General features: G+C 38.8%; 1 pseudogene across 1 annotated transcript; it reads right to left on the minus strand.

Annotated features, from left to right (window-relative positions):
• Positions 1-650: 650 nt before the first annotated feature.
• Positions 651-1,358, minus strand: LOC309855886 (protein ARMCX6 pseudogene; annotated as a pseudogene). Its single transcript has one exon. The product of its transcript is annotated as a protein ARMCX6 pseudogene (transcript).
• Positions 1,359-10,121: the final 8,763 nt, after the last annotated feature.

A 10,121-nucleotide genomic window follows, 5' to 3' on the forward strand; every position in this document is an offset into this window, starting at 1 on the left:
TGCTCCCTGGCTTCCGCCCCTGGCCCCCAGACCCTTCTCCTGAGCACTCCAGCCCACCTCTACCCCTGCCCCCTATGAGCACCTGGTAAGAGTGCCCCTGCCAGGGAGCGAAGGCCCAGGTGGTTCGCCTTGGTCACCTACTTTTGTCTTCCTCTGCGTGTAGACTGTCAACTCAAGGACAAGTTCCACGTCCCGTTTTTGCCAATCAAAGCACACACTTTATTGATGATGCGTACAGATGTAGGCTTGGGTGGAGGAAGTCAAGTCGGTAGAGCACAGAGGAGGGGAGTGTCCTTTGTGGATGACTAGGTTCACCATCCATCAGCTCGCAGCGAAGAAGGAGTCAGTGGGAAAGAAGTCAACCTAAGAGGCAACAGATGCGTTTGCAGCTCCAGCCCCGGCACGCGCCCGGTCTCCTCAAAACAGTCCGGCTGACACAGGGAGACCACTGGAGGCAAGACCTCCCCGGCCATGCTCTCATAGGTTGTTCTGTAGGCACAGCTGGCTGCTGAAAAGATCCCTTTACCGCAGGAGGAAGGCCGCAAGGGAGTATCTGACAATGCACTTTGCCTGCAGACTGCAAAACCAAGAAGTTACTCAGAGCTCCGGGGGGACCCCTGCCTGGCCCAGAAGAGCGTGGTCCTCAGTGGAGCAAGTGTAACTTTCACCCCGTGATGTGGTGGCTAAGGCCGGGTCTTCAACAGCACCCACTGTAGATTCTTTGAATGAGAACACAGGCGGGTGTTCTCCAGCAGGGTTTTGGGTGGATTCGGTTCCGTTCCGCTCCAGATGGCCCTCTACGAGGCCAGGGTGTCAGGGAGAACCTGTGTGTTTCCGTTCCTGATCAAGAGGGACATGGATGAGAGCAGCGTTTGGGCACCCAGCGAGTCCCCTGCCAAGACCGGCTTTCCAGACAAACCCATCGACAGTTTCAAAGCCTGAACCTCAGCACATCCCCTCCCCTCCCCTCTGAAATCAAAGGGAACTTCAAGTCTGAATCGGACTTGGCAAGCATGTTATTAATAACTGTCATGCTTATTAACAAATCTAATCCGGCCTGCTGCAGAAATGAGTTGCAGCAACATGACACAGTCTCCCGACACACTTCACTGATGGACATCTTAATCTGGCCCTGGTTTTCAACTCCTGCATTCAAGTTATCCAGAGTACAGAAAGCCTTCTCCCTAATAGGGTCGGGAGTGGGGATCGTGTTTCCAACAATGGAGAGGCTGGCCAAATGACTGACTATTGATATCATGGCTAAATGGAAAACCAGCATCCTTGGGCTGAGCAAACCACATTTTCCCCTGAATGAAAGGACACTTAGAGAGGTCAAGTACACACCTGGAAGTTGTCATACCCTAAGCATCACAAAAGATATGTTAATTTTCATTGGGGAAAGTGTGATTCTCTTTTATTATTAGGACACTGTTCTCTTTGGGAGTCCCTGTGTTCTTACTGTCCAGGGTTCATTGAGCCTCATACTCTGGACTTTGGTTTACCTAGATCTTTGTTTTTGTTTTTGTTTTTAGATCTCTGATTAAAGCTGAGAGCACTCAACTGTCCTCACCTTGTCTGAAGCTTAATGTGGTTGCAATCTCTTCTGATTAGTGTGGGTAAACACTGTAGTAAATTCTACCTCTGACCTCCTGACCTGTTTTCACTAAATCACCCATTTGAGTACATCCTACACTTACGCAACACACAGAAGGTTCACCCTCTTCTAAAAACTTTGTGGTGATTGCTGGACATTCTTTTCCTCAACACAATTGTACTAACTACCATCCAACATGGGACTAGGTGCAATGCAAATACATATATATTTTATCTGAGTATCCTCAATTAGACATGTCAACACTCAGAACACAAGGGAATCAAGATCTTTCTTTCTTCACTGAAGGTCTCAATTTTCAAATGTTTCTTTTCTGGCTTTAACCTCATTTACACTCATTCCTCTGTTTCCTCTGAGATACAAATTTGACTTTTCCAACACCAAAGAAAGAAGAAAGGAGACCAAAGGCTGGAAGAGGAAGAGTCCGAGTTGCCTTTGGACCCTGTTTTCTGACTCTCACCTCTCTATCCCTACCCTTACCTCCAGGGTATCATACTGCGTAGAGCAATTTTCTGCCTTCTTTGCCTAAATTTATGTCTACAGGTAGGCAAGAGAGAATGGTGATTGGTAGATGTACTGGCACGTAAATACACTCTCTCCAGAATGAGAAATCTAGCTTTCACCCCAAATGTCTCCCATACAGGTCTCAGACACACCCGCCAGCCTATGCTCCAAATACTTTCCTCACCACCCCCTACCACCATCAAATGCTTACTTTTTCCATTTCTTTGTCCTTTCACCACTCTCTTCACCTCACTTTCTTCCCTCAAATGCCCACCTACCCTTCATTTCTGCCCCACTAATTTTGTTGCTGCTTCCCCCAGAGCCAAAAGGGATTGGGGTTAAGTACTGTTTTCTTTCTTTTTTGAAGACGGACAGGATCTGAGCGGACAAATGGGCGCTGATTGCAAGTTTGCTTCTACCACCCCCCTGTGGCCAGTTTAGGCGCCACATTTCCTTGAAGAAACCAGTTTCGACTGAATATCCCATACTTTTTCTCTTCCTTTCCCTTGAGTTGTGCCGCCCCCTACAGACAAGCAAGGAAACCAAAAGATAGTGGTTGGTGGAGATTTAGGTCTGGGTGGTAAACCACAATTCTTGTCTTTCACTGATTCAGGACTCTGTCAAATGATTCTCACCTTTCACTCCTGTACCCTAGCATCAGTTCTTCCTCTGACCCCATTCATCATTTAGAGAACTAAAATGAGCTGGTGGGTGTAGCTGGAGGTGTAGGAAAATCTGACTCTACCCCTTCCGATCTCTGCCCCCAGCCCTACCCTGACCCCAAGTCTCCCCAGGTAATGCTCACTCTCACACCAATCTGTACCCAACCAGAGTTTTTTCCTTCTTCATTCAGCTACAAACACATCTTACTAAGTTCAACAGGAAGCTGATGGAAAACCAAAAAGATCATCTTTTCACAATTCTTAGTCACCTGAGATACACATGACCAATGAGCCATGGTCTCCAAATTCCCCTTCCACCACCAGTGATTTAGGAGTTTGCCCACTTCTCTCCCTTGCCCTAGTACACCAGACCTGTCACCCATTTTTTTTATTTGCCACTCTTAAATCCAAAAGAAAATTCATTTCCATTTTGTCTTTCTCTAATTTCCAGGAAAGGAATGCTTCTCATGCTTCTCATGGAGCAACTATTTCTTTTTATACGTTTTATTTTCTTCTAGAATACAGGGAGCAATAGCCCATATCTTCACTCCCCCTCTGCTCAGCCACTAATATCCATCATCTTTCTTGGACCCAGGAGAAAGCAGATTTCATGAAATAAGGCATGAAAGGGAAACTTTAAGTATTTATTTATTTTCTCTGCTCCTGTATCTTGGAAAACTAGATTTTAAAAAAATTTGTACATGATTTTATATGTTTAGGGAGTTTTCTGCAGTGTCTTTTGCTAAAATGTCACCACAGGTTATTTCTGAGCATAAGCTTTAATACAAAACACATTGTAGCTGCAGTGTTAACTGTTAAGGTCGATGGGACACTGAGATGAATATATCTGTCTCTTGGGCAAGATCAAATGGTTTTCCAGACAGGCCTACACAAGGCAGGATTTATCTTGCTTAGTTTGCTATACTCTAGGCTCCACATCTTAATTTTGTCTTCAGTCCAAAAATATGATAACTGATGACCTTACACACAATAGAAATGCATGCATATGTTCACCAATAGACATATATAAGGATGTCTATAGTAGCATTATTCATAATAGCCCCAAACTGGAAACATTCCAAATATCCATCAATAGCAGAATGGATAAACAAAATATAGTATATTCACAAATGGCAATGCATATCATACATGCAATAATATGGATTAACCTCACAGACTATGTTAGTAAAAAAATATACAAAAGAATATATACTATGTGATTGTATTTACATGAAGTTTAAACAAAATTAACACAAAATTAATTTATGGTGTTAGAAATCTGAATAGGGGTTATCCTTGGGATGTGTTATTGACTAGATAGGGGAATGGAGAAACCTTCCACTACACTGTTAATGTTTTGTTTCTTGCTCATTTTATGAAAATGTATTGAGATGAACACTTAGGATTTGTATACTTTGTTATATCTATGGTATACTTGAACAAAAGTTTACCAAAAGGCCTCAGTGGTGAATTACAAAAATGGGAGGGGAGTGAATGAAACCAATCTTTCTGCTACTCTGGGTAAACAGAACCAAACATACTTTTTCACTTCCCTGAGGGCACTAGAGCACTAACAAGATAGTTAAGACTAACTGGTTCAAAATAGGATTGGGGGGGGGGGACGCCTGGGTGGCTCAGTTGGTTGGGCAGCTGCCTTGGGCTCAGGTCATGATCCCAGCGTCCCACATCGAGTCCCACATCGGGCTCCTTGCTCCGCAGGGAGCCTGCTTCTCCCTCTGACTCTGCCTTCCACTCTGTCTGCCTGTGCTCGCTCTCGCTCGCGCTCTCTCTCTGACAAATAAATAAATAAAATCTTAAAAAAAATAGGATTGGGGGAAGTTGAGCTTAATGTTAGGGCCCCTCTTACCAACGGAGCATATATGGTTATTGAGGGGACTGTTGAGAGGCTATGCAGAATTTTGGACAGCCTCTGGAGGCTAGGGAGACTGATACTGTAATCAAAATATTGTCAAGTGGTATACCTGATGAAGCCCAATGTCTTTCAGATTGTGATGCTGAAAAAGATACATCTCAGAATTAGAATAATTAGGGGTAGACAGGCTGTCACAAAGATACCAGTTTAACTTTTAATAATCTCAGTCACTGAAAAGTAGAATAAGGTAATCCCAGAGTGCTAATCCTCCTAGATGCTTAGTAGCACAAATATAAATTTTCTTTGGAGGGAAATGATGTCATCCTCAAATAATTCCTGAAGTTTTATAAAATACAATATCTGACACACAATAGAAAACAATCAAGTACACAAGAAGACAAGACAAAATTAACAGAAATCACCAGAAATGATAGACAATAGAGAAAGAATCATTGGGGCCTTGGATATTAGAGTTATCAGACATAGATTTTAAGTAAATATGTTTACTATATTTGAGGAGATAGAGACAATATAGAGTATTTCTGCAGATAAATGGAAGCTATAAAAAAGTATAAAACAGAAACTCTAGAAATGAAAAATTTAAAAATCTTATTTAAGAACTGAATAGATGGGGGGCACCTGCGTGGCTCAGTCAGTTAAGCATCCTACTCTTAATCTCAGCTCAGGTCATAATCTCAGGGTCATGAGTTCAAGCACCACATTGGGCTCCATGTTCAACTGGGAAAAAATGAAATAGATGGATTGAACAGCAGAGTACATATAGATGAAGAGAAAATTATTGAACTGGAAAGTGGGTTGAAGGAAATGATCTAGAATAAATCCTAGAGTCAAAAGAAAAATTAGGAATGGATAAGAGAAAGAGAATACAGAGAGTAGGTTCAATATATGTGTATTTGAAATTTAGGAAGAGAGTAAAAAAGAAATTTAGGAAGAGAGGAGAGAACGAATGAGACATAAGTAATATCTGAAGAAATAATGGTTGAGAATTTTCTGGACTTTGCAAAACATGAAGCCACATATAAGAAGTTCTTCAAATCTGAAGCAAGATAAATTTTAGAAAATCACACCTATTCATATTATAGGAAAACTATTGAAGACCAAAAATAAGGAAAATATCAGCAATTGCACTACTAGGTATTTACCCCCAAAATACAGATGTAGCTAAAAGAAGAGGTACATGCATTCCAATGTTCATAGCAGCAATGTCCACAATAACCAAACTGTGGAAGGAACCAAGATGTCCTTCAATAGATGAATGGATAAAGAAGATGTGATTCATACATACAATGGACTATTACTCAGCCATTAGAAAGGATGAATACCCACGATTTGCACTGACATGGATGGAACTGGAGAGAATTACGCTAAGTGAAATAAGTCAGTCAGAGAAATACAATTATCATATGGTTTCACTCATATGTCAAACATAAGGAATAGCACAGAGGACCATAGGGGAAAGGAGGGAAATCTGAAGGGAGATTAATCGAAGAGGAAGACAAACATGAGAGACTCTGGACTCCAAGAACTGAGGGTTACAGAAGGGAGGGGGCCTGGGGATGGGGTAACCAGGTAATGGGTATTAAGGAGGGCACATGATGTGATGAACACTTGGTGTTATATGTAACTAATGAATTGTTGAACACTACATCAAAAACTTATGATGTATTACATGTTGGCTAACTGAACATAGTAAAAATAAAGTAGCTATAAATAAAAACCTTAGATTACCTTCAAAGCAGCAACAATTACACTGATAGCTAACTTCTCAACAGAAAAAATAAAGCCAGACAATGGAAGAATATTATTAAAGTGTTGAAAGGAAATTAATGCTAATTTAGATTTATATTCCCATAGACAATATCCTTTACCTGTATCAGTGAAATAAAGGCATATATATATGTGTATATATATATCTCAGATAATGCCTTTATTAGACATATATATGCCTTTATTAGACATATATATACACATATATATCAGATAATGCCTTTATTAGACATATATATATATCTTTATTAGATATATATATATATATATATGTATATATATATATATCCTAGGTGGCTCAGTTGATTAAGCGGCTTACTTTGGCATGATCCCCGGGTCCTGGGATTGAATCCCATATCAGACTCCTTGCTCAGCAGGGAGCCTGCTTCTCCCTCTGCCTGCCGATCCCCACGTATGTTTCCTCTTTCTCACAAATAAGTAAATAAAATCTTTGGGGAAAAATACCTTTAACATACAGAAAATTTGAAAGTGTAAAAATGGAAAATATATACTGTGAAAACACGAACTAAAAGTAGGCAACTAAAAATGGGCTTTACATCAAAAAGCATTACTACAGATAAAAGGGATACTTCATGAGGAAAAAATGTGTAATTCACCAGGAAGATGTAACAGTTCTAAAGGTACCTCAATAACATAGCTTCAAAATACACACAACAGAAATGGACAGAACTACAAAAAATAATAGAGTGGGAAGTTATAACATATCTCTTTCCATAGTTGACAGAATAAGCAAATAAAAACAGCAGAGATATAAAAAATGTGAGCATGATTAGCAAACCTGATCTAATTAGTTCAAACTTTGGTTGGTATAAAACTATATTCAACAACTATAAAAGATACATTATTTTTAAAAACATATGGAACATGTATAAAAATTGAACATATCTTGGGCCATACATCAAGTTTAAACATTTCAAAAAGATTAAAATCATATAGAGTATGTTCTCTAATCATGGTGCAGTTAACTAGAAATCAATAATAAAAATGCAACTAAAAATCCAAATATTTTGGAGATTAGGAAATACATTTCTAAATAACCCATGGGTCAAAGAAGAACTTAAAATTACAACTAGAAAACATTTTGCATGGGATGGTAATGAAAATATTGCGCTTGAAGCTGTGAAAGATACTCTGCTCCTGGCTATAGTAGCCCTACTAATGGAAGACTAATCTCCCACTTAGGACAAGAAAAGCTGAAAAATATTCATGGTATTTAAACAGATTAAATTATTGAAAGACATGGAAGAGCTTCCAAAGCATCCAGGATTGATACCTTTCCAGGTATCAAAAACCTGGAAAGAAGGGAAACTTAATGAGACAAAACTGACATTTTACACCTATTTTCCCTTTGAGGCATTGACCAGTTCATTATCGACATAGATGAAGAGGCTGAAAAGAAGCTGTGAAGAGGCAGAAACCTGAATAGAGCTTGCAGCAGTTACACAGAGCTAAATCTAGATTCAAAATCTGGAACTCAGAGCCAAGTAGACAGCCAGGGTTTAATAAACTAATCTCCTGGAGACAAGGAAATTACAAAGAAATGAAATGGGCAGTCTAAGTTAATTTTCTTCTTGATACATTCACCAGTTCTTAATAGATGTAAAGCTAGAAGCAAAGAAACAAAGCAGAAATAGGCAATTAAGAGGCTGGGAAGAGGCCTTCGCCAAAGTACAGTGAACATTTAAAAATTGGAGTTTGGGGATTTCCAAAGTTAGAGGAACTGATAAATACCCCAGGCAGTCAGTTAGTAATCCTGAAGGATTATACCCTAGAAGTAAGGGTGACCCGGAAATAGAATAGGTCTGACAAAAATTGAAATCCAAACTCAAAATAGTTCAATACTTGATTTGCCTAAGCTAATTTACTCCTCAACTGCTTTTATAAAATGAAAGAAAATCCTCTACAAATTAAGGAAATGACATCTCAATTTTCTAGAGTTTTTCTCCCATAATGTTCAACATTGGAATAAAAGCACACTGAGAGACATGACAGATGGAAATTATTTTTAAAAGGAGAAAAAGAAACCAAGAGAATAAAAAAAATAGACAAAAGATACAGACCTGTGTGAGATTAAGTTATTGGATGTACCAGGCATAGACTTTAAAATAATTATAATTAATATGTTCAAGAAAATAGATGACAAGATGGACAGTTTCATCCATGAACTGAAATGGAGGAGAGGGAAATCAAACAAATTCTAAAACTAGAAAATATAATAGTGACTTTTACTTTCATTTCCAACATATAAAGAGCTTAGAAGTCCTTCTAATAGATTTTCTTGATAGAAAATCAACAACTTTTCTAAGATTTGTTGGAGAACTAAGGTAACAGGGCAAACCAACACCCCCCAAATCTGGAGCTACAGACAGAATCACAGGTAAGATAAGCTTACTTGAAACAGAAGCCTCTGGAGCCAATAACTGGTTAGAACACTTAAGTGGTAACTTTGATGAATTGCTAGAGGCTGAGTGTATACTAACTTAAAAGTGAAAACCCATGGGGGAGAATTTTAAGGGGGGAGTATCACGCTTTCACTGATTTTAGCTCAAGAAACCCCAACAAGTTCTTGTGATGGAGATTAAAGAAAAATCCCCGTGTGTTTCTGGCAGAAGGAGAAAATAAACATTTTGAATTGTGGCCAGGGGAAAATTGATCATTCTGAAATATGTCCAGAGTGTTTTTCATAACAGGGCTGTCCTGAAAGAAAAGTTACTTTTTCTTATCTGACCCAGGGGACAAACAACTGGCCAGCTCCAGCCCCATTCTAGACTTCCTATTTCATGTAAAGAGGAGAAAAAGTACCATTAATCAAAGGGATCTAAATTAACATTTGTAGAATACTTCATCCAACACCACCAACACAATACACGTACTTCTTAAGCTCACATGAAATATTCACCAAGATAGATCACATTTTAGGCATTAAAACACATCTTAACAAATTTAAAAGAGTAGAAAACATACAAAGTATCCTCTCAGATCATATGGTATTAAACTGAAAATCAAACAGAACGATGCAAAATCTCAAAATATTTTGAGATAAAACAACACACTATCAAATAAAACCTGGGTCAAAGACGAAGTCCCAAGAGAAATTTTAAAATATTTTTTAAAGATTCTGTTTATCTGTTTGATAGAGAGTAAGAGAGAGAGCAGAAGGGGGAGAGGGAGAAGCAGACTTCCCCGCTGAGCAGGGAACCCAGTGTGGAACTGGATCCCAGGACTCTGGGATCATGACCTGAGCTAAAGGCAGATGCTTAACCGACTGAGCCACACAGGCACCCAATTTTAAAATATTTTTAACTAAATAAGAGTGAAAATGCAACTTATCAAAAATTGTGGTATGTAATGAAAACAGTGCTTAGAAGAAATTTATGGAATTTAATGCATGCATATATTTAGAAAACAAGAAAGAAGAAAAAGAAAATGAGAAAGATAAAATCTATAAACTACCACCTGCAGAAACTAAGAAAAAAAGAGCAATAAGAGCATAAAGCAAGCAGAAGAGAATAAATAATCAAAAATTTGAATATAAATTAATAAATTGAAAGTAAAAAACAATAGAGTAATTCATTGAAACCAAAATCTGTTTCTTTGAAAGGATCAATGAAATTGAGTAACCTCTAGCCAGGCTAACTAAGAAAATAAAGAAGATACAAAT

This window comes from Mustela nivalis, assembly GCF_964662115.1.
Source record: "Mustela nivalis genome assembly, chromosome: X".
NCBI lineage: Eukaryota > Metazoa > Chordata > Mammalia > Carnivora > Mustelidae > Mustela > Mustela nivalis.